Raw genomic sequence first — 23,949 nt, forward strand, 5'->3', positions numbered from 1 at the left:
GCATTCAAGTTTTAATATTTTAAATAATTCATTTTGCATACATTTGCAAGGTTAAAATATAATTTAAGACTTTACTAAAGCAACTTTTCATTGGTAATGATTTGTTTGAATTTTTTTTTCTTTCCCGTTATTGGGGTTTGCAGTCCTGGCCTCACACTTACTAGGCAGGCTCTATTGCTTGAGGTACTCCATCAGTCCTTTTTTGTGTTGAGTATTTTCAAGATAGGGTCTCAGAATTCTTTGCCTGGGTGGTTTGGAACCTCGATTCTCCTGATCTCTGCCTCCTGAGTAACTAGGATTACAGGCACCTGCTTCATTTGAATTTTTCTTTTGCATTTGCAATATGTAGGGGTATGTTTATAAAAATTCATTGGAATTCACTATGTTGCAAAAGGAAATGAAGTCAACAAAGTTGAAATTTGGTTTAGTTAGGTAGTTATTTATCACGTTATAATAACAAAGGTAAAAAGTACTGCTTTCTGCTAAAAGAAAAGAAAGCCATCAAATACTGGAGAATAGTCATGCCACATTGGCTTTAGTATTGCTGGGCAAGTGCTTGGCCATTGAGTTCACTCAGTCCCCCAGTCCTGGTTTCAGTCTCTTGATACCAAAAATTTTTAATCATCTCATTGAGAAATTTTGGTCAAATTAAACAATAAACAAATTTAAACAATTTTCTGGAAAGGTGCATTTACATGGCTCAAAATTTAAAAGTTACAGAAGAGTAACAGTGAAGGTGTCCCTCACATTCCTGTCTCTCAGCAACAGGACCCTCTCTTGAGGCTGTCATTGTGCTGGTTTTTTATGTATCCTTCCAGAAGTGGATTATCCATAATGCTCATCTGTGGATCCTCCCCTCAATAATCATAGTAATTTCTTGTGGGTTTTTTTTTTTTTCCTACACAGAATCTTCACTAGTTTATGTGTCATCCTTACACAGGGGCCAATGCTAATCTTCTCTGCATCTTTTTTTTTTTTTAAAATATTTGTGCTGCCAAAGTGAGCACTCTTGTGCTTTTTAAAAACAAAACAAAATGAAACAAAAAACTAACAATATACCTTGGAGTTTGTTTTCCAACAGTGCAATAAAGGTCTTTTCTGTTTTTTGTGTTTATTTTATGCTGCTGCCTAAGGATGGGCACTTAGATTATCTCTAATATTTGGCCCCTGTGAACAACACTGTACAGAGAACAATCTTGTGCAGATGTTATTTTTCATAGCCATTTTATAGATTTGCATAAAGTAAATGGACAGGAGTGAATTACTGGGTCAGAGGTGTGTGCGCTGGTGATTTTGATAGCCATTGTCTCTTTGTTCTACATGGAAGTTGTACGAATTTGCCCTTTATTCTAGAAAAAGCAAAGGGTGTGAAAAACAGGAAAAAGCAAGTATATTTTTATTTAGCCTTTAGGAAACAGCATTGTTCACTTGGTGTTAACAGATTTCTCCTGCAAAAGCATCTTTATTCTTTTGGATAGAAAGAAGCAATGTATCAAAGGGCTGCCAACTGTGTCAGAACAGTAATTTTTCTTGGCTGATACTATTAAAAGTTTTCCAACCATTTCAGCTAAAAATATGACAGGTTGGTGAGCTATCCTTATGAACATTAGGATATATTTCAATAACCCAAGTGCAGTATAATGTACTCTACATTCCTAGAGGAATAAACCCAAGAGATGTTCTTTGAAGAACAGAGAAAGGGGTACTGAGGTTAAGAGTGGCAGGACAGGCTGGCAGAGTGGCTCAAGTGGTAAGAGTGCCTGAATAGCAAGTGTGAAGCCCTGAGTTCAAACCGCAGTGCCACCAAAAAAAAAAAAAAAAAAAAAAAGAGTGACCAGTCACCACACCCTTTGAATTAAATTAGGAAAGTGGTCATAAAATGCTGCCTCCTCCTCCTCCTCCTCCTTCTCCTCCTCCTCCTCCTTCTCCTCCTCCTCCTCTGCCCGGGTAGCCCAGGCTGGTCTGAAACTCTTGATCCTTCTGCCTTAGCCTCTTGAGTGACTCACCTTCTTTTACAGAGGTCCAATTCTGAAGTGCTAGTGTCACCAACACTGCAACCAGATTTTTAAGAAAAGTCCCATCAAAATAGAAATATTACTTTTTCCTCCACTTGAATTCTCTATAATTTAGTTTAATAACGTTCTGTTGATTGCTAAGTGTGTTGTTTAAATACTCACTTATCGTGCACTCTGTCTGTGAACTACATGGGTTGCACTACGTTTGTTTTGCCCTCTGACTCCTTTGCCTTTGTTTTCCATCTACCGTTGTGTCACTCAAGAAGACTCTATTAGTGCTGCTACCAGCTGGTTTCTCATCACTTGCAGAGAAGCGTGAATTCAAAGTGTATGGAGTCCCTTGACTGTCCACGAGATGGAGCAGCTTTACCTTTAGGGAGCCCACTGAATAGAGAAGAAAAAGCCTCTGTGTTTGGGGGGCCAATATCCCTGATAAAATGGGTGTGAGGTGGAGTTGAGGGGGCACAATTGGACTTGGTTTAAGGTTTCACATGAGGTTTGCCACATCAGCCCTCCTATTTACTATCGATCAAGGTAGAGTTTATGATTTCTGGCCTAAACCACCACATGTAGAAACAAACTAAACCCTACTGTCATGGGTTGAAGACTCCTGTCCCTTTACTCCCTACAGTCCTCCTCCGTGCTTTAGAATGTGACCTTATTTGGAGAAGGGATATCTACAAAGATAATCAAATTAAAGTGAGGTCATTAGGGTGGATCCTTACAAGAATAAATAGGAAATTAGATAGGTCTGGAGGGAAGACGATGTGAAGAAACACAAGGATCTGTTCCAGGCTCTCTTGTCCATTTGTAGGACAGGAGAGCCTGGAACAGATCCTTCCTCACACACAGCCTTTAGAAGGGACCGTCCCTGCCTGTGCTTTGATTTGGGGCTTCTTTCCAGTCCCCACACTGTGAAACAATAAATCACTGTTGAGGCCATCCAGCCTGTAGTACTTCCTTATGGCAGTCATAGCAAACAGACACCTACCCATTGACATTTTGGGATGATTTAAGGAAGCGGACATAAGCATTTCCCTATGCTCAGAGAAACACTTTCCCCAGAGGAAGAGCTTGTTAACAACACAGTCTGTGTTGCAGTTCAGACATTTATTCTGAGAGTATAAACTTCAAGTACCCTCAAGCCATTTAGTGAAACAATTGGCAGGTGACTAACACATGAGTCTATGCTGCTTGAAGTACACAGTTCCATACAGAGGCATAATTTCCCAATTAAATTGCCATTCCAAATGATGAAACCTTTGGAAGTTCCTACTTTGTACTTCTAGCAGTTGTGATGAGTATGATTGTGAGATGCTGCTTGAATAGATATTTGTATATGTGTGATGAGATATGCAAACACACAAATACATGAAAGAATGAGTTTGTATCTGGGTAAAATGGTGTGAAAATATGTGTATGGTAGAAAGAAAAAGGTATGAGAAGGGATGAGTATGTAAGAAACAGAATATAGGTGTAAGGAGAAATATGGGTAGCAGTGAGAGAAATGTTTGTGTGACAAAGGTGTGTGTATGTGTGTGTGTGTGTGTGTGTGTGTGTGTGTGTATTAAGAGAGAAAAAATTGGTGCCTGTAAAAAGAAACACATGGGTTGGCAGAGTGGCTCAAGCTGTAAGAGCACCTGCCTAGCAAGCATGAAACCTTGAGTTCATACCCCAGTGCTGCAAAAACAAAACAACAACAAAACAAAAAAACCCACAGATGTTGAGAGACATGGAAAAGAGCCTCACGTATGTATGCATTTATGTATGTGTTTAAGCATGTGTGCTGTGTGCATTTTTGGACATGGATGTGTGTAGGGATCACTGTGCAGTACATGCATAGACATGCATAGAAATGCATTCAAGTGTATGGATGTGAAGGAGAAGGGAATGCATGTGTGTGGGAGAGAGTGTGTGTGATTCTTTAGGATAATGCTGGGCAGAGAGACAAAAGTGCCCAGAAGCCATGTCTAATTGCCTTGCTGACCCTGTGGCCTCTTTGAAAAGGCCCTAGATTACTGAATGGGCTTGGAGATTGACAGTTCCTTTGTAAGTTTCAGGTTGGCCACCACAGGTTTTTAGTTTGGCCCCATTCTTGTCAACATTTTAAAACAGTTTGATTCTGCTCATTTAAGAATATATCTTGAAATTACTTTTTCAGGTTTTGGTTCAAGTTCAATAAAGACATAAAATAAGTGGGTCAGGTTCAGTTCCAGGAAAAACAAATCATTTGTATTTGTGTGCTGGTATTTAAATTAATGAACTAGGACCAGGGAAATGATTCATTAGGCTAGGAAATAATAAACAACTTTTCTGTTGAATCTCATTGCTTTTCTAATTAATTCCTAATTGGTTGGAGTCTATGCATTTCTAAAATTCATTATAAGAATAAATGTTTTCTGCAGTCATTTTAATAGCTCCCTAAGGTATACAGAACATCTTCCCAAGAATTTTTCCCTATGTGTAATTTTGATTTTTCTGTTGAGCCGAATTTTGCTTTTGTCTTTATCAAAATTGATTGCCATTTTAATGAAAGGAAGTTATTTTTGGAATGTCTTTCTTCTATAGTAGGAGTGGGGAAACTTAACTATGGCCACCAGCCAAATCCGTTCTGTTCAGCTGCTTGTTTGGTTTTGTTTTTACAGCCCATGAGCTAAGTAGGTAGGCTTCCTCCCCACCCCCAACCCCCTTGATGCTGGAGATGGAGCCCCCCCCTTTCCAATGCTAGGCAAGCGAGGCAAGCATTCTACCAGAGTTCCCTACCAAGCCCCTTCACAATTTTAAAAGGTTACATTTTAAATAGTTAGGGAAGCACTTAGCCTTGATTTTGCCTCTTGGCTGGCAAAGCTTAAAATATTTACATCTCGCCCTTTAGGAAAATGTTGGCTGGCCTCTGTTTTATATGATTTTATTTGCTTGGTGGGGGATAAACTGCCAAAATGGAAGGGAAAAAAAAAATGAAAGAATGTTTTCTAATTGGTTTAGCAATTGCAGTTACTAACCAAACCACAAAGCAAACATTTTGGTTAATGTTAAAGCAACATAGCTATTCTGTCCATGTTTTTACTAGAATGGTTCAATGGATACAAATGCCATTCAAGACTGGATCAACTCAAATGTCCATCAACAGAAGAATGTAAATATACTAACAAAATACTGTTTAGCAGTCAAAATGAGTATGATCAGATGAATCTTACAAACATGATCCTATGCAAGACAAACCGATCAGATTGCAGAACGAAACAGAGTAACAGAGAAAGTTGCAAAGCTGATAAAAATGTTCCAGATAGTTCACAAACACAGACATATGTAGCAATAGTATAAAAACATGGATGGGATATTTTGGAAGAGTAATAGGGGGCGGGATGGGGAGGGAAGAACTGGAGCCCAGGGCTGTCCAGAGCTTTAACTGTATTGTCGTATTAATTTTTTAGGATTGGCTAGTTTTTTTGGGCGCATGGCTTAGGAAAATGACGGTGGTGCTGCCACCTCCGCGGAGATTCAGCAGGCAACCCTTTTACTGAGCACCTGTTGCGTAGTGGCATTTGCTGGGTCTGTAAACTAATTCCCCCATCCCTCCATTAACGGCTGCGGCTTAACTGTGAAGATCTATCTCTCTTCAAGGACACTTGGCCCAAGGCCTCTGCTGGGGGTCCCAAGAGTGAGTGGCAGGGACATGGTGGGTCTCCTGAGTCCAGTTCTGCGCAGTTTCCTGAAAACAGGCCTCTCTTTCGCTTTAAAAAAGAAAGAAAACGAAATCTCGAGTCCTCTTTGTTGTTCTGGGCCACCTGGGCGGCAAATGCCAGCTTGGTCTGCACCAGAACTTTTGAGGATCGTTCCATCCTTCCTTGGCTTATCGTTCTGACCCACACCCGCACCGGGAAAAGTCCGGGTTCCAACCGCAGGTGCCCATCATTTCTTAATCTTCCTCAGCTGGCCTGAGGCAGGCCCCCTCCATGGGCTGCTGTTGGGGCTCCGACACCCCCCCCCAGTGGTTGATCGGGCCGGCGGCGGCTGGCAGGAGAGGGGCGCAGGAGTGCGGACCCCGCTGTCCCCCAGGTCAGCGCCTTGGGGACGGGCGGTGGCGCTTCTCAGGACTCCGCCCGGGCTGCCGGCGTGGGAGCCCCGCGCTCCTGGGGGTGGAGTCGTTGGGACACCGGGGCTCCGCTCCTGAGCGTGAGTTCTGGGTGGGTGCCTGAGTCCCACGCGACAAAATGACTTGTGTCCTCTTAGGCTTCTTCCATCTTCCGTCCAGACCCCTCCAGGGCGAAGTCCCTTGTGGGTGGCCGGGGGCGTCTTGCGTGGCCAGCGGGGATGTCGGGGTGCGTGAACCTGGGGGTGGGACGGGCCGTGCTGGGAGGAATCCTAGGGGTCAGCTGATAAGAAAGCGACATCGCTTCGTGCTAACGGTACACCCAACCCGGCGCTGGGCCCCCCAGGCGCGGCCGTTCCTTTCTTCCTTCTGCATTTTTCCAGGTGGCCGCGGGCGGGCGCGGGACTCAGGCAGCCGCCGAGGCGGGCAAGAGGGCAGCAGCTGCCCGTACGGGACCCGGGCACTGCTGGGGGGACTTCGTACTTGGCGGGGACGAGGGCCGGCAGGCTAAAACCGCAGCGCTGGCGCGGGACTCCACTGCTGCGGGTGTCACCGGCTCTCGCCCCGCGCCGCCCTCACCCGACCCTTCCCCAGCCGAGCTCCGGGGCGGTGGAGCCCACCCGCCTGCCTTCCCGCGCGGACGCCCGGAAGACCCGGAGAAGTGGACTCCAGGGGGCGGCGGTGTCAGGGGTCGAGTCCTGCGCCGGCCGCGGCTCCGGAGATCCGGGCTTTGCCGAGCGCCCCGTACTCGGGCCCGGGCGGCCGGGCGCTGCAGCTAGGAGCGCTGCCTTCAGGCTGGGCTGACCCTCCGACGGCGGACGGCGGGCGGCGGACGTGGGGCAGCGGGGCCCGGAGGCCCGAGGACAAAGGGCCGGAGGTAAGAGTGGCCTCAGGGGCGCGAAGGCGCCGGGTTGCGCGGGACGCGCGCTCTGCGCAGCGCCTGGAGCGGAAACCCCGCGGGCCTGAGTGCGGGGCAGGAACCCGCGCGCCGCCTCCAGGGAGCACTTTCTGTCCTTAGCCCCGCGAAGGAGGTGAGGAAGTGTCCTTGGGCAGCATCAAGGGCATGTGGGGACATGCGGTGTGTGTGTGTGTGTGTGAGAGAGAGAGAGACAGAGAGAGAGAGAGAGAGAGAGAAAGGTAGACAGACAGACAGACTGACTGACTTAGCGCCCTGCGCAGCGCTTGGCACATGGTGAGCGCTCTGTAGGTCAGAGCTTTTAAAAGTGACAGTGGCGGTACTGATCATTACTTTTTCGAGGGCGCACGTGACTCTCTCTCTCTCTGTCTCTCTCTCTCTCTCTCTCTCTCTCTCTCTCTCTCTCTCTCCCTCTCCTCTCTCTTTCTCGTTTAGGGAGGCTGTCTGCAGCCCGAGGTGGCAGCCACATCTTCTCCAGCACTTGGGACATAGCAGAAAATGAGGCTACTTCCCAGAGCGGCCCTGGGACGTGGGGCGGTCTTTGAAACAAGGGCTCCTGCTTGGAGATCTGCTTGGGGGGTGGGGGTGGGGGCTTCGTAACTGGATCCCTGTTGGGGTCCTGGGAACAAAGGCTGCTTCCCTGAAGTCCAAGAAGGTGCGTGTGTGTGTGTGTGTGTGTGTGTGTGTGTGTGTGTGTGGCCTCCTGTGCGCGGGCCCTGGAGGGGTGCGGGGGAGGCCAGCAGACCCGCCATTCACAGGGAAGGAGGCCGAGCCATTTCGCTGTCAAAGCTCTTTTGATCCCTGGTCATGAGGATCAGCAGAGAAGAGGAGCTACCTACTTTATATAGTGAAGCTCTTCTTTGATCAAGTTTTATTATGGAATTAAGTGTTACTCCAGGGCTTGAAAGGTGGTTTTTTTTTCCCCTTTAAAACAATAAATGTGTAAATTTGACTTGAACGAACACTTTTATTCCCAGCGAGAGCACTTTAATTTCTGGGTTTAATATTGGATGTTGGATAAGGGGAGTCTCTTCAGCTCATGTCAGTGCTGTGTTCGCTAGCGCAGTTTGCACCGCTTTGTAAGATCGTGTTACTGAGTTTTAAAGGGTATTTAGGATCCCAGTTCTGTTTTCTCAGGGTTTCCTAGATCTCTGGGTAGATTTGCAGAATGGTGTAGAACCAAACCCTCTCCACGGCACTCCTGAGCTGCTTTGCTCAGAAAAATTTGTTTCGAGGAAACAAAAACAAAATTTTAAATGTGAAACAACTGCAGGAAACACAGGTGAGGGGGTGTTTCTACATTTTTTTTTTCCACACTGAAATCTGATTCATTTAAAGTTTGCAATTCGATCCCTGACTTTATTAGTTTATTTTTTGGTGGGACTGGGGTTTGAACTCAGGGCTTCGTGCTTGCAAACAGGTGCTTTACCGCTTGAGGTACACCTTCAGGCCATTTTGCTCTTGTTATTTTGGAGATGGGGTTTTGTGAACTGTTTCCCTGGACTGGCCTAAAACCCATCTCAGCCTCCCAAGTAGCAAGATTACAGGGGAGAGCCACCTGTGACGTTTTTAGTTCCCAACAGCAGTATTCTCTTCATTCTGGGACAAGAATTCTTTATGGAGTAAGAAGTGGCTCAGGCTGAACTTGGCATCCACCTCAGACTTTTTTGTTTTTTGCTGCTGCTAAGCCATCTGGTTTATTTGTGGTTTAAAAATGCTTTTAATTTGTGACCAGTACTTGCAGTCTTTTACTGAATAGGCAATTTGAAGCTATACTTTATATAGCTTTAATCTGTTTTTGTCCTATTTAAAAAATGGGAGTTATAATCTCATACAGTCTGTTTAAAGATTTCTATGTTTAATACAAAATTGATTGCTTTTTCATTTCATAAGCAATCCATTGAGTTCCTATGGCATTGTTTTTGATCATTCTAGGACTACCATTTTACTTGACATCAGTTTTTACAAAGATTATGTACTGTATGCAGTATGGGGTTTCTTTTTTCTTTTTCTTGCTTTTTTTATGATATTGAACTCAGGGCCTCATACTTGCTAGGCAGGCGCTCTTACCACTTGAGCCACACCACCAACCCTTTTTTGTGATGTTATTTTATTTTTGCAGTATTGGGGCTTGAACTCAGGGCTTATACCTTGAGCCACTCCATCGGCCCTTTTTTATGAAGGGTTTATTTTAGATATGGTTTCTTGAACTATTTGCCCAGGCTGGCTTCAAACTGTGATCCTCCTGATCTCTGTCTCCTGAATGGCTAGGATTATAGGCATGAGCTGCCACAGTTTGGGGTTTCAACATTTGAATGATTTAAAGATTCCAGGTTGTCCTGAGCCAATCTGAAAGTAGAGCTAATAAAAGTTCAGAAAATCTGAATGGGAAGACAGTGTGACATGAAGAGGGAGACAAGCTGTCCACACCTGCCCCATGCCTAGGCATGGTAATCAGGATTGAGAGGGACCAGAACCTTACAACAAAAACTGGGATGTGACCCTTCCTACAGTAAGTGCATGGAGCTGGCTTTGAGTAGTCTCACCCTTCGTGTACTAGCATTGTGTTGCATACTTGGAAAGGAAACCTTTAAGCTTTTGTGGGAGCAAGGATTTGCTATTCCAGAGGGTCTGTGAACTCCTGATCCCTCCATAAAGATTCCAGGCAGTACACTACTTAATGGATATTCTAGGCTTTTGGTTCAGTTTCTAGATACATAGATATATTGTACTTTAAACTAATTGTACTGAAAAAAACAATGGCAGGGAGAAGGCTACTGTAAAGTAATATATATCCTTGATGTCAAATTTAAGAACATCTTAAAAGAGTTAGAAAAGAAACCCACAAATTATGCTTCCTATATAATTACTGTGAGCTTTTTGAAATTTTTTCCAGATATAAAAATAAATTCCCATGTTTCTAAAATTGGTCAAAATTTCATGATAAGTGTTTTATTTTGTTATAGTTTAACTTTTTATTGGCATATATTAAAATTGTATCACTTGGATCTCATTTACCCCCTCGATCAGTTCTTACCCCCTTTCCCTTCCCTTCACCTTCTGCCTCCCTAATAGCCCCCTTTTACTTTCATGACCTTGGGGTTTTTGTTGTTGCTTTGTTTTGTTTCCCCCAACTTCTACAATTGAGAGAAAACATCCAACCTTGTGCTGTGGGACTGGCTTATTTCACTTAACATGTTGATCTCCAGTTCCATCCACTTTCCAGCACACTAAATATTTTATTTATGTCATGTTGTATGTTTTTCTATGTAATAATTATGAATATTGCCTATATTATTTCTTTGATATTGCCATTTAAGGTAATAATTTTATATGCTATTATATAGATAATTATAATTTAACTATTTCTATAGATGAAGCCCATATTCTTGGGTTTTTCCTACTTGTACTGTTGATGTTCTTTCCATTTTGATAAAACATCACAGACAGATGGTAAAACACGTTTCTAAAACTTGATGGCTCTTGAAGTGGCAAAAGATATTTGACTTAGGGACAGGAAATGAAAGGGGGGATCTTTCCTCAGCTCTATCTGTCAGTGTGGCCCTTTAGGCCACTTTTTTGTTCCTGTAACACAATAATTTGCATTTTATTTACTTGGTCAAATTGTGTGTTCTTGGGAATAGAAATTTGTGGTTTTCATTTTGTTTGAACCCCTCTAGTGCCCACCATACCCTGGCATACCACAGGTAGACTTTTTTGAGGGGAGGGGTATTTCAGGGGCTATGTGGAAAATCCAGGCTCTCTTAGAGGTGTTCAATACAAATCTTCTTCCACTGATTTCTAGAACTTTCTTCATAATGAGAATTTCAAACATGTACCAAAGTAGCAAGATTGGTATAGTGTACCTCTTCGTAATCATCATCCAGCTCAACAGCTGTCAACAGTTTGTCCATCTTCTCTCTCCCAACTCCTCCCTACCCACATAACCTAGTTTGCTGGATTACTTTGAAGCAAATCCTAAATGTAATGTAGTTATATGTAATGTATAACATATATCACGCATTGGTGTTTTTATTTTATTTTATTTTGGTGGTACTGGGGTTATGAACTCAGGGCTTCATGCTTGCTGGGCCAGGTGCTCTACCACTTGAGCCACTTCACCAGCTCTTCGTCTGGTGGTTTTGATATGTGTTTGCCTCAGAATGCTATGAGAAGGGAATGTCTGGTAGGGGTTGGGGGGATTCAGCAAAAGGAGGGAGATTGGCTGGGAGGCTTGGTAACAAGATGACCTATGACCTGGAGTTAGGGAACCTGCTTGACTTGTTTGCTTTAATCTTGAGAGAGCTGGTTCTCATCTGTCCATTGAGGTCTGCTTTGCATTAAGTCTGCTTAGACCAGCAACATTGAGCATTCCTGGAGTCTCTACAAAATACAGATTCTCAGGCCCCTGCCTAGACCCACTCAGAAACTCTGGTAGTGGCCAGCAATTGTGGTTCAACAAGATCCCCAGGTGTCTCTGATGAGCAGTCAAGTTTGAGAATCCAGAAGGCAGCTGAGGGGTCCATAAGCTCTTAAAAAATAAGTAGAAACAGAAACAAAACCTCCTGAAATTGTGTATTTATCTGCTTACTCTGTAAGTCAATCCAATGTCTGAATTCTTCCCTTTTTGCAGAAAACCATTGGCTGTGGAATGACTGGATCTTTTGTCAATCAAGAGCTCTGAGAGTTTACATGTTCTTGATTCAAAAAGATTAGGAAAACCAATTATTAGATGCAATCTTTCTTAACTGGGGCATATGTAGGCAATTTTCTTTTTTGGTTTTCTGAGACGTGGTCTTGCTATGTGGACTAGGCTTACCTAGAACTCATGATCCAGGAGGCTTCCCGAGTGCTGGGATTACATGTGTACACCACTATACCTGACTGGCAATTTTCATTCAAAATAAAAAGAGAATACTTCATGTGACATGCCACATTTGTCATTACATTTATTTGTCTGGCATCTTATCTCCCCCTAGAATCAGGTGTCTTTGCTCACAGTTGTATGCCAGCAGTACAGTGGCTGGCCAAGTAGCTGCTCAGTTAATATTTGTTGAACAAATAAGGAGTTGTTCTTCAGAGAATTTATGGAAGTCTGGATGCAGAGGTAAGCCTAGCACTGGCAGAAGCAATGAGGGAGCACTTAAGGGCTCTACTTTGAGGTCTTGTCTCAGATGGAGGAGACTGGAGCCAAAAGATCATTTAGGCTTATAATTTTCAAATAAAAGGATCCGTTATGTGCTTGGCAATGTCTTAGATGTGGGAGGAAGTATGGAGGCAATATAAGAATAAAATAAGGAGCTCCTGCACTGTACAGTACTTCACTGATGTGTGACTACCTCTCACTCCCCTGCCTTCATGCTTAAGAGTTAGCTGAATAATAATTAGCACTACTTTTTACAACCCAGCAAAGTTGGTATTATCACCATTTTATAGGTGAGGAACAGACTCAGAGTGACTTGTGAGGGCTCAATTGTATGTAAATATTAGAGGATCAATGAGAAAACTATTACCACCTAAAGACTACTGATATTAACATGTTATTATTTCACTCTGTATCATTCAGGTCTTTTTTTTTTTTCATGGTGCATATCTAAAAATATATACCTTATTGTAGTACTTTACCTTAAATCTCACCTTTCTAAAATATACAATTTAGTATTTTTAGAGTGTGTTCACAGAGGTGTGCAGCTATCACCACTATCTGGTTCCATAACATTTTCATCACTCCAAAGAAACCTGGACCTCTTACCAGTTACTTCACCCTTTTCCTAGCCCCTGGCCATTGCTAATCTATCTTTCACCTCTGTGTTAGTCAGCTTTCTGTTCCTATAATGAAATTCCTGAGATAATTAACTGATAAAGAGAAAAGGTTTATTTTGGCTCCCAGTTTTGGAGGCTCCAGTCCATGATTGATTGGCCTCGTTTCTTGGAGCTTGTGGTGAGACAGCATATCATGGCAGAGAGCATGGAGTGGAGCAAAACCCCTCACCTCATGAGCTAGGAAGCAAAGAGAAAGAGGAAGAGGCCAAGGTCCCACAATCTCCTTCTAGGGCATATCCCCAGTGATCTAAAGAGATCCCACTAGGCCCCAACTTCTACTACCTTCCAGTAGCATTCCCTTGGCCTTTAACACGTGAGCTTTTGGGAGATATTCAACACCCAAATTATGGTTTTGAGGATAGGTTTGCCTGTCCTGAACATTTCACATAAATGGAACCATATAGTCTGGGGTCTTTTGTGTCTGTCTTCTTTTACTTAGCATGCGTTTTCAAGATTAACCCATATTGTGGCATGTATCAGTACTTCACTTCTTTATATGGTTGAATAATATTTCATTAGATGGATATACTCTATTGTGTTTATTTATTCACTAGCTGATGGACATTTGGGTTGCTTTCATTTTTTTTTTTTTTTGCCTATTACACACATTTGGTGAGTTTTCGTGTGGACATGTGTTTTCAATTCTCTTGGGCATATACCTAGGAGTAGAATTGCAGAATCACGTCAGAGCTCTTAAGTTTAACTCTTTGAGGGATTGCCAAGTTGGTTTCCAAATTGGCTGTACCATTTTGATTTTTACTAGCAATGAGGAAGGTTCTCATTCATGTACATTATACCAACATGTTTCATTCTTTTTGATTATAGCCATCCTAGTGGGTGAAGTGATATCTCACTATAGATTTGGTTTGCTTGGTATTTTTTTTTCCCTGTGGTTTAGGTTTACTGTTTTGTTTTTTTTTTTCCTTTTTGCAAGTTTGCATGTCCCGTATTTATATTGGCTTCTAAGCATTTAGAAGAAATATATCAACATATCACTGTGTTAATAATTTCCTTGGCATGATTTATATTTCTGTGTTTACTTTTTCCACAATTTAGAAATCTTAAAATAATTCCTACATATTAATTTGCTCAACTTTTCTTTCTTTTAATACAACTTCTTGAGTAAAACATCCAAATTCTGTCAATTGTATTTATAGGAAGAATGACTTACTAAAAAAAAAAAAAAAAAAAAAGAAGAAGAATGACTTATTAGAAGCCTAAGTAAAAATTAAAGAAATGGGCCAAATCAGTTAAAAAAATTACTGAAGGTTTTTAGAAATAAATCTGGAATTATGACCATATAGCTAATCTCTATATTTAGGCTCAAAGATAAGTGTTAAGAGTGAGATCAGAGAGGATTAAAAACATTTTGGCTTCAGATGTGTGATCTTGGGAAAGTTATTTCACTTCCCTGTACCTCCACCCAGTCACCAGATACTGACAATACCAATGTCTCAATTATGCTAATGACTCATTGAATATGTTGTTCATAAAAGGTATTCTTGGTGTGTAGTTGGCATTGAACAAATGTTAGCTGCCTCCCTTTTGAGGTCCTTAGAGTGAGGCTGAAGGATCTCAGCAGCTTTGTCCTCTGGTTCTGGGACTCAGCGGCCAGTTTTCTGTTTCTTTTCTTCCCCAGAGCTCACTGCCCACTGTGTGAGCTCAGGGCATCTGCCTTGCTCTCAGGCTTAGTTCTGTACCCCAGTTCTGCCTCTTCTAGTGCCAGAACTAGAACTGCTCTGCTCCATTACACACCCAAGACCTGGCCATCTTCTTGCCAGTCCCTTTCAGTGACTATTTCCTAGCTCCTGCATCCTGGCCTTGTGACTGGCTCCTACTTCCTGGGATAGATCCCTAGTACTGACCTCTTGCCTGATCTTGAGATGCCCATCTGCAGGTGCCCTGCTGCTCTTCCAGCCACCTGGTGGCTCCCAGCCTGGAGCCCATGCATCATTTCCTTGGTCACTGAGTGTGGATCTTTGCTTCAAGTTGGTTCTTCTAGCCCTAGAGCAGCCTAGTGTACTGGCCCATGCCAAGTGGCTCTTCCATGATCAACCCATGTGCAGAAGCAGCAGTGGCACATTTGGCTGAGTCTTTTTTTTTTTTTTTTTTTTTCATTTTTCTTTTATTATTCATATGTGCATACAAGGCTTGGTTTATTTCTCCCCCCTGCCCCCACCCCCTCTCTTACCACCCACTCCACCCCCTCCCTTACCACCCACTCCACCCCCTCCCGCTCCCCCCCTCAATACCCAGCAGAAACTATTTTGCCCTTATCTCTAATTTTGTTGTAGAGAGAGTATAAGTAATAATAGGAAGGAACAAGGGGTTTTGCTGGTTGAGATAAGGATAGCTATACAGGGCATTGACTCACATTAATTTCCTGTGCGTGGGTGTTACCTTCTAGGTTAATTCTTTTTGATCTAACCTTTTCTCTAGTTCCTGGTCCCCTTTTCCTATTGGCCTCAGTTGCTTTAAGGTATCTGCTTTAGTTTCTCTGCATTAAGGGCAACAAATGCTAGCTAGTTTTTTAGGTGTCTTACCTATCCTCACCCCTCCCTTGTGTGCTCTCGCTTTTATCATGTGCTCATAGTCCAATCCCCTTGTTGTGTTTGCCCTTGATCTAATGTCCACATATGAGGGAGAACATACGATTTTTGGTCTTTTGAGCCAGGCTAACCTCACTCAGAATGATGTTCTCCAATTCCATCCATTTACCAGCGGATGATAACATTTCATTCTTCTTCATGGCTGCATAAAATTCCATTGTGTATAGATACCACATTTTCTTAATCCATTCGTCAGTGCTGGGGCATCTTGGCTGTTTCCATAACTTGGCTATTGTGAATAGTGCCGCAATAAACATGGGTGTGCAGGTGCCTCTGGAGTAACAGTCTTTTGGGTATATCCCCAAGAGTGGTATTGCTGGATCAAATGGTAGATCGATGTCCATCTTTTTAAGTAGCCTCCAAATTTTTTTCCAGAGTGGTTGTACTAGTCTACATTCCCACCAACAGTGTAAGAGGGTTCCTTTTTCCCCGCATCCTCGCCAACACCTGTTGTTGGTGGTGTTGCTGATGATGGCTATTCTAACAGGGGTGAGGTGGAATCTTAGTGTGGTTTTAATTTGCATTTCCTTTATTGCTAGAGATGGTGAGCATTTTTTCATGTGTTTTCTGGCCATTTGAATTTCTTCTTTTGAGAAAGTTCTGTTTAGTTCACCTGCCCATTTCTTTATTGGTTCATTAGTTTTGGGAGAATTTAGTTTTTTAAGTTCCCTGTATATTCTGGTTATCAGTCCTTTGTCTGATGTATAGTTGGCAAATATTTTCTCCCACTCTGTGGGTGTTCTCTTCAGTTTAGAGACCATTTCTTTTGATGAACAGAAGCTTTTTAGTTTTATGAGGTCCCATTTATCTATGCTATCTCTTAGTTGCTGTGCTGCTGGGGTTTCATTGAGAAAGTTCTTACCTATACCTACTAACTCCAGAGTATTTCCTACTCTTTCTTGTATCAACTTAAGAGTTTGGGGTCTGATATTAAGATCCTTGATCCATTTTGAGTTAATCTTGGTATAGGGTGATATACATGGATCTAGTTTCAGTTTTTTGCAGACTGCTAACCAGTTTTCCCAGCAGTTTTTGTTGAAGAGGCTGCTATTTCTCCATCGTATATTTTTAGCTCCTTTGTCAAAGATAAGTTGCTTATAGTTGTGTGGCTTCATATCTGGATCCTCTATTCTGTTCCACTGGTCTTCATGTCTGTTTTTGTGCCAGTACCATGCTGTTTTTATTATTATTGCTTTGTAATATAGTTTGAAGTCAGGTATTGTGATACCTCCTGCATTGTTCTTTTGACTGAGTATTGCCTTGGCTATTCGTGGCCTCTTGTGTTTCCATATAAATTTAACAGTAGATTTTTCAATCTCTTTGATGGATGTCATTGGAATTTTGATGGGAATTGCATTAAACATGTAGATTACTTTTGGGAGTATCGACATTTTTACTATGTTGATTCTACCAATCCATGAGCATGGTAGATCTCTCCACTTTCTATAGTCTTCCTCAATCTCTTTCTTCAGAAGTGTATAGTTTTCCTTGTAGAGGTCTTTCACATCTTTTGTTAGGTTTACACCTAGGTATTTGATTTTGTTTGAGGCTATTGTAAATGGAATTGTTTTCATACATTCTTTTTCCGTTTGCTCATTGTTAGTGTATAGAAATGCTAATGATTTTTCTATGTTGATTTTATATCCTGCTACCTTGCTATAGCTATTGATGATGTCTAGAAGCTTCTGAGTAGAGTTTTTTGGGTCTTTAAGGTATAGGATCATGTCGTCTGCAAATAGGGATATTTTGACAGTTTCTTTACCTATTTGTATTCCTTTTATTCCTTCTTCTTGCCTAATTGCTCTGGCTAGGAATTCCAGTACTATGTTGAATAGGAGTGGAGATAGTGGGCATCCTTGTCTGGTTCCTGATTTTAGAGGGAATGGTTTTAATTTTTCTCCGTTAAGTATAATGCTGGCTGTAGGTTTGTCATATATAGCTTTTATAATGTTGAGGAACTTTCCTTCTATTCCTAGTTTTCTTAGAGCTTTTATCATGAAATGATGTTGGATCTTATCAAAGGCTTTTTCTGCATCTATTGAGATGATCAAGTGGTTTTTGTCTTTGCTTCTGTTAATGTGGTTTATTACGTTTATTGATTTTCGTATGTTGAACCACCCCTGCATCCCTGGGATGAAGCCTACCTGGTCGTGGTGAATAATCTTTTTGATGTGTTGCTGAATTCGATTTGCCATTATTTTGTTGAGGATTTTTGCATCAATGTTCATTAAGGAGATTGGCCTATAGTTCTCCTTTTTGGAGGTGTCTTTGCCTGGTTTTGGGATAAGTGTAATAGTGGCTTCATAAAATGTGTTTGGCAGTTTTCCTTCCCTTTCTATTTCATGGACCAGTTTAAGGAGGGTTGGTATCAGTTCTTCTTTAAAGGTCTGATAGAATTCAGCAGAGAATCCATCAGGTCCTGGACTTTTCTTTTTGGGGAGACTCTTGATTGCTGCTTCAATTTCATTTTGTGTTATAGGTCTATTCAGGTGATTAATTTCCTCTTGGTTCAGTTTTGGATGATCATATGTATCTAGAAACCTGTCCATTTCTTTTAGATTTTCAAATTTATTTGAATATAGGTTCTCAAAGTAGTCTCTGATGATTTCCTGGACTTCCATGGTGTTTGTTGTTATCTCCCCTTTTGCATTCCTGATTCTACTAATTTGGGTTTTTTCTCTCCTCATTTTAGTCAGGTTTGCCAGGGGTCTATCGATCTTGTTTATTTTTTCAAAGAACCAACTTTTTGTTTCATTAATTCTTTGTATGGTTTTTTTGGTTTCTATTTCGTTGATTTCAGCTCTTATTTTTATTATTTCTCTCCTTCTATTTGTTTTGGGATTTGCTTGTTCTTGTTTTTCTAGGAGTTTGAGATGTATCATTAGGTCATTGATTTGGGATCTTTCAATCTTTTTAATATATGCACTCATGGCTATAAACTTTCCTCTCAAGACTGCCTTAGCTGTGTCCCATAGGTTCTGGTAGGTTGTGTTTTCATTTTCATTGACTTCTAGGAACTTTTTAATTTCCTCTTTTATTGCATCGATGATCCATTCTTCATTAAGTAATGAGTTATTTAGTTTCCAGCTGTTTGCATGTTTTTTGTCTTTACTTTTGTTGTTGAGTTCTACTTTTACTGCATTGTGGTCAGATAGTATGCACGGTATTATTTCTATTTTCTTATATTTGCTGAGGCTTGCTTTGTGCCCTAGGATATGATCTATTTTGGAGAAGGTTCCATGGGCTGCTGAGAAGAATGTATATTGTGTAGAGGTTGGATGAAATGTTCTGTAGACATCTACTAGGTCCACTTGATCTATTGCATATTTTAGATCTTGGATTTCTTTATTGAGTTTTTGTTTGGATGACCTATCTATTGATGATAATGGAGTGTTAAAGTCTCCCACAACCACTGTGTTGGCGTTTATATATGCTTTTAGGTCTTTCAGGGTATGTTTGATGAAATTGGGTGCGTTGACATTGGGTGCGTACAGATTGATGATTATTATTTCCTTTTGGTCTATTTCCCCTTTTATTAGTATGGAATGTCCTTCTTTATCTCGTTTGATCAATGTAGGTTTGAAGTCTACTTTGTCAGAGATAAGTATTGCTACTCCTGCTTGTTTTCGGGGGCCATTGGCTTGGTAAATCTTCTTCCAGCCTTTCATCCTAAGCATATGCTTATTTCTGTCGGTGAGATGAGTCTCCTGTAAGCAACAAATTGTTGGATCTTCTTTTTTAATCCATTTTGTCAAACGGTGTCTTTTGATGGGTGAATTAAGTCCATTAACATTAAGTGTTAGTACTGACAGGTATGTGGTGATTCCTGCCATTTAGTTATCTTAGTTGTTTGAAGGTTTGATTGTGTGTACCTAACTTGATGTTACTCTCTACTGTCTTGCTTTTTCTTATCCTGTGGTTTGGTGCTGCCTGCCTTTTCATGGTTAAGTTGGGTGTCACTTTCTGTGTGCAGGATCCCTTGCAGAATCTTTTGTAATGGTGGCTTTGTGGTCACATATTGTTTTAGTTTCTGCTTATCATGGAAGACTTTTATTGCTCCATCTATTTTGAATGATAGCTTTGCTGGGTAGAGTATCCTGGGGTTGAAGTTATTTTCATTCAGTGCCCGGAAGATCTAACCCCACGCTCTTCTTGCTTTTAATGTTTCTGTTGAGAAGTCTGCTGTGATTTTGATGGGTTTACCTTTGTATGTTACTTGTTTTTTCTCTCTTGCAGCCTTCAATATTCTTTCCTTAGTTTCTGAACTTGTTGTTTTAATGATGATATGTCGTGGAGTAGTTCTATTTTGATCTGGTCTGTTTGGTGTCCTGGAGGCCTCTTGCATTTGTATGGGAATATCTTTCTCTAGATTTGGGAAATTTTCCGTTATTATTTTGTTGAATATATTACGCATTCCCTTGGCTTGCACCTCTTCTCCTTCTTCGATGCCCATGATTCTCAAGTTTGGTCTTTTGATGGAGTCGGTGAGTTCTTGCCTTTTCTTTTCACAGGTCTTGAGCTGTTTAATTAGTAGTTCTTCAGTTTTTCCTTTAATTACCATTTCATCTTCAAGTTCTGAGATTCTGTCTTCTGTTTGTTCTATTCTGCTGGATTGGCCTTCCGTTTTGTTTTGCAGTTCTGTTTCGTTCTTTTTTCTGAGGTTTTCCATATCCTGGCTGTTTTCTTCTTTATTGTTGTCTATTTTTGTCCTGAGTTCATTTATCCATTTATTCATTGTGTTCTCTCTTTCACTTTGGTGTTTATACAGTGCTTCTATGGTTTCCTTTATTTCTTCTTTTGCTTTTTCAAATTCTCTATTTTTATTGTCTTGGAATTTCTTGAGTGTCTCCTGTACATTTTGGTTGACCCTATCCAGTATCATCTCTATAAAATTCTCATTGAGTACTTGTAGTATGTCTTCTTTTAAATTATTCTTGTAGGCTTCATTGGGTCCTTTGGCATAGTTTATCTTCATTTTGTTGGAGTCTGGCTCTGAGTTTCTGTTCTCTTCATTCCCCTCTGGTTCCTGTACTAATTTTTTGCTGTGGGGAAACTGGTTTCCTTGTTTTTTCTGTCTTCCTGTCATTGTCCTTGGTGTTGTTACTGTCCCTGTACTGTGTGTAATTAAGTATTTTCTAGCTTGTAATAATAACAATGGTAATATTGAGAATGGAAGAGTGAGCTGAGATGGAAAGCAAGAAGTTAAAGAAAAGGGGAAAACAAATATACAGACAAGAGGGAGAAAGCAGAACAAGGTATCAGACAAGAGAGTTTCAAAGGTATAAACAGGGAGTGTTAGTGTACTAATCGACAGTAAGCTGAACAGACAATAGAGTGACAGAGAGAGGATTGAAAATCAAAGATAAAAAAAATAAAAAATAAGTATATGAAAGTAATATCTATTTATAAAAATGAATTAAAATAAAATGGAAAATAGAAAATTAAAAAAAACAAAAAAAACCAAAAAACCAAAAAACTTCCAAGTTTATATGCAATGCAATTTCAGTCTTAATAATTTGGATGTCCGTCTCAATCTCCAGTCCTGGAGTTGGTGCCTCAGATGTTGTTCTGTAGTTGTCTCATCAAAGGGGATGCATAAAGTAGAACAAAACTACACTCACACACACACAGAAGAAAAAAAAAAAAAGCCCCACCAAGTGTCCCCAGTTCAAATGCAATACAGTTTCAGTAAGTTTTTCGGCTTGCAGGTGTAATTCGGTTGTTCTCTCATCAAAGGTAGGGAGAAAAAGAAAAAAAAAGCGTCTGGAGGCAGTTCTGAGAGTGGTATCTGCAACTGTGGCTTGCCTGCCTGCTGCTCTCAGCCTGTAGCTGGCGGCATTATTTATGCAGATCTCTGGGGTGAGCTTAGCGCTCACCTGGTCCCACAGGCTTTGTTTGCTCAGAGTTCTCCTGTGCGGGAGCCTCTGCTACAGGCTTTTCCCTTTCCAAGCACTGGGAAAGGTGACACTGCCCCGCGTTGTCAGGCCTGCGTGTTTATTTACAGTTCACGTGGGAAGTGGGTCTTCCCTCCTCTCACAAGCGTCCCCGCTCCTGGTTGCTGGCGCGCCCCGCTCCCGCCAGAGGCTCTCCGGCCCGCCCGGCTCGTTTATTTACAGTCCCGGGAAGGAGTCCCTTCCCCCAATCTTCAGCGCTCAGGGCGCCCCACCCTCTTTCCAGCGTGTCTTAACTGTTCTTATTGCTTAGTACTCAGTTTCTCTTTTTTTCCCGGGTGGAGGTCAGTCTGTCCAGGGGGCTATGCTGCTCTGGCCCAGGCTTGTCTGTGGGGGAACCGCGGTACCGCGAAGCTCACCTGGTCCGCGTCTTCCCAAGCCGTATGGGCGCCGGCCACTGGTGGCCCGGGGGCCTCCTCGGTTCTCCGTTTAACGTGAAGTGGAGATTCTCTGCGCCGGCTGGAGATGTGGAGGAGTCAAAGTTATGCCTTTTCTCGGTGATTATGCCTGCAAAGTGTGTCTCCAGCGTCTCTCCAAGATTTCACTATAGGAGGCTCGCTTTCTGCTTCCTACCTCTAGCCGCCATCTTGGAATTCTCCTTGGCTGAGTCTTAAGTTAGGGCTAAATCCTTTCCCATCCTTTTTCTCCAAATGCATTATGCTAAGTCAAGAAATGTCTGTTCTCTATTTGCTGATGATATGTTCCTATACTTAAAAGATCTGAAAGACTCCACCAAAACCCCTAGGACGGATAAACACTTTTTGGCAATGTAGCAAGATACAAAACCAACATTAAAAAACCAGTAGCTTTTTTATATACCAACAATGAGCAGCCAAGAAAGAAAGCAGGAAAACAATTCCATTCACAATAGCCTTAAAACAATCAATCAACAAACAAAACCTAGGAATACACTTTAGCAAGGAGGCAAAAGAAAGACTCTATCATGAAAACTATAAAACCTTGAAGAAGACACCAGAAGATGGAAAGACCTCCCATGTTCATGGGCTGGCAGAATTACTATTGGGAAAATGGCTGTACTACTGAAAGTAATCTATAGATTCGATGCAATTCCCATCAAAATCCTGATATCATTCCTCGCAGAAATAGTAAAATCAGTCCTAAAATTCATTTCGAAACATAAGAAACCCTAAGTAACAATCAATCCTGAGCGAAAGAGCAATGCTGGAGGTCTCACAATACTTGACTTCAAAGTATACTACAGAGCCACAGTAACAAAAACAACATGGTGCTGGCGCACACACAAATGGACACAAAAACCAATGGAATAGAATAGAAGACCCAGAAGTAAACCCACAGAGTTGCAGCCATCTGATTTTTGACAAAGAAGCCAAACACATACATTGGAGAAAAGGCAGCCTCTTCAACAAATGGTGTTGGGAAAACTGAACATCCACGTGTAGAAGACTGAATGAAACTAGATCCCTGTCTCTCACTCTTACAAATATCAATTCAAAATGGGTCAAAGATCCAAATGTAAGGTCTGAAACTTTGAGACTACTAAGCAAAACACAAAGAAAACACTTGAAGATATAAGCATAAGTCATGTCTTTCTGAATAGGACCCCAATTACCCAGGAAATGAGAGTAAGAACTGACAAATGGGATTGCGTCAAATTAAAAAGCTTCTGTACATCAAGGGAAACAATTACCAGAATCAAGACACAACCTATAGAGTGGAGAAATATCTTTGCTAGCTATTAATCAGATAAAGGATTAATATCCAGAATATAAAAAGAGCTCAAATATCAAATGCCAAAAGAATAAATAGTCCAATTAAGAACTGGACCAATGAGTTGAGCAGTTTGGAGAAGAAGTAAAAATGGCTAATAAACACGTGAGGAAACATTGGACATCCTTAGCTATAAAGGAAATGCAAATAAAAATGACACTGAGATTCCATCTCACCCAAGATCAAATGATAATCATCAAAGCAACAACAAACACAGATGAGAATGTGGAGATGTAGGGAAGGAAGGGACCCTCGTACGCTATTGGCAGGAATGTAAGCTAGTGCAACCACTATGGAAGTGAGTACAGTGGTTCATCAAAAACCCAAAAACACACCTTCCTATGACCCTGCCATATCTCTCTTGAGACTGCCATGGCACTCTGGAGCATGTATCTGCAGCAGTGTTAATCAACATATGAGAGACAACACTACACACCCGTGTTTATCACAGCAATAGTCAAATTAGCCAAGCTTTGAAGCAACCTAGATGTCTAACAACCAATGAATGGATAAAGAAAATGTGGTATATATACACAATGGAGTATTATTCAGCCATGAAGAAGAGTGGAATGATGTTGTTTTCAGGAAAATGAATGGAACTAGGGATCATCACGTTGAAGGAGATAAGCCAAGCTAAAAGGCCAAAATGTCATATGTTTATTTGTATGCAGAATCTAGACTGAAATAATAATGATAAGAACAATGGGACATGAATGTAGACTATCGGGGCAACAGCAGGAGGGGAAGAGGAGGAGACTAGAGGTTGAGTAGGATTGAAGTATGTGGTATATAC

General features: G+C 41.5%; 1 protein-coding gene and 1 non-coding gene across 6 annotated transcripts in view; one reads left to right on the forward strand and one right to left on the reverse strand.

Annotated features, from left to right (window-relative positions):
* Positions 1-900: 900 nt before the first annotated feature.
* Positions 901-1,007, reverse strand: LOC141415220 (U6 spliceosomal RNA). The gene has a single exon (XR_012440226.1). It is a non-coding gene; the product is annotated as a U6 spliceosomal RNA (small nuclear RNA).
* A 5,360-nt stretch (positions 1,008-6,367) lies between these two features.
* Positions 6,368-23,949, forward strand: part of Greb1 (growth regulating estrogen receptor binding 1) — a 137,818-nt gene continuing 120,236 nt past the window's right edge. The window contains exon 1 of one of the 5 annotated variants that reach the window (XM_074049187.1): positions 6,368-6,985. The gene's annotated coding sequence lies outside the window, so the exon portion shown is untranslated. The remainder of the gene's footprint in view (positions 6,986-23,949) is intronic. The other 4 variants (XM_074049185.1, XM_074049181.1, XM_074049188.1 and 1 more) reach the window with 4 other exon arrangements.

Source organism: Castor canadensis, chromosome 12, assembly GCF_047511655.1.
Source record: "Castor canadensis chromosome 12, mCasCan1.hap1v2, whole genome shotgun sequence".
Taxonomy (NCBI): Eukaryota; Metazoa; Chordata; class Mammalia; order Rodentia; family Castoridae; genus Castor; species Castor canadensis.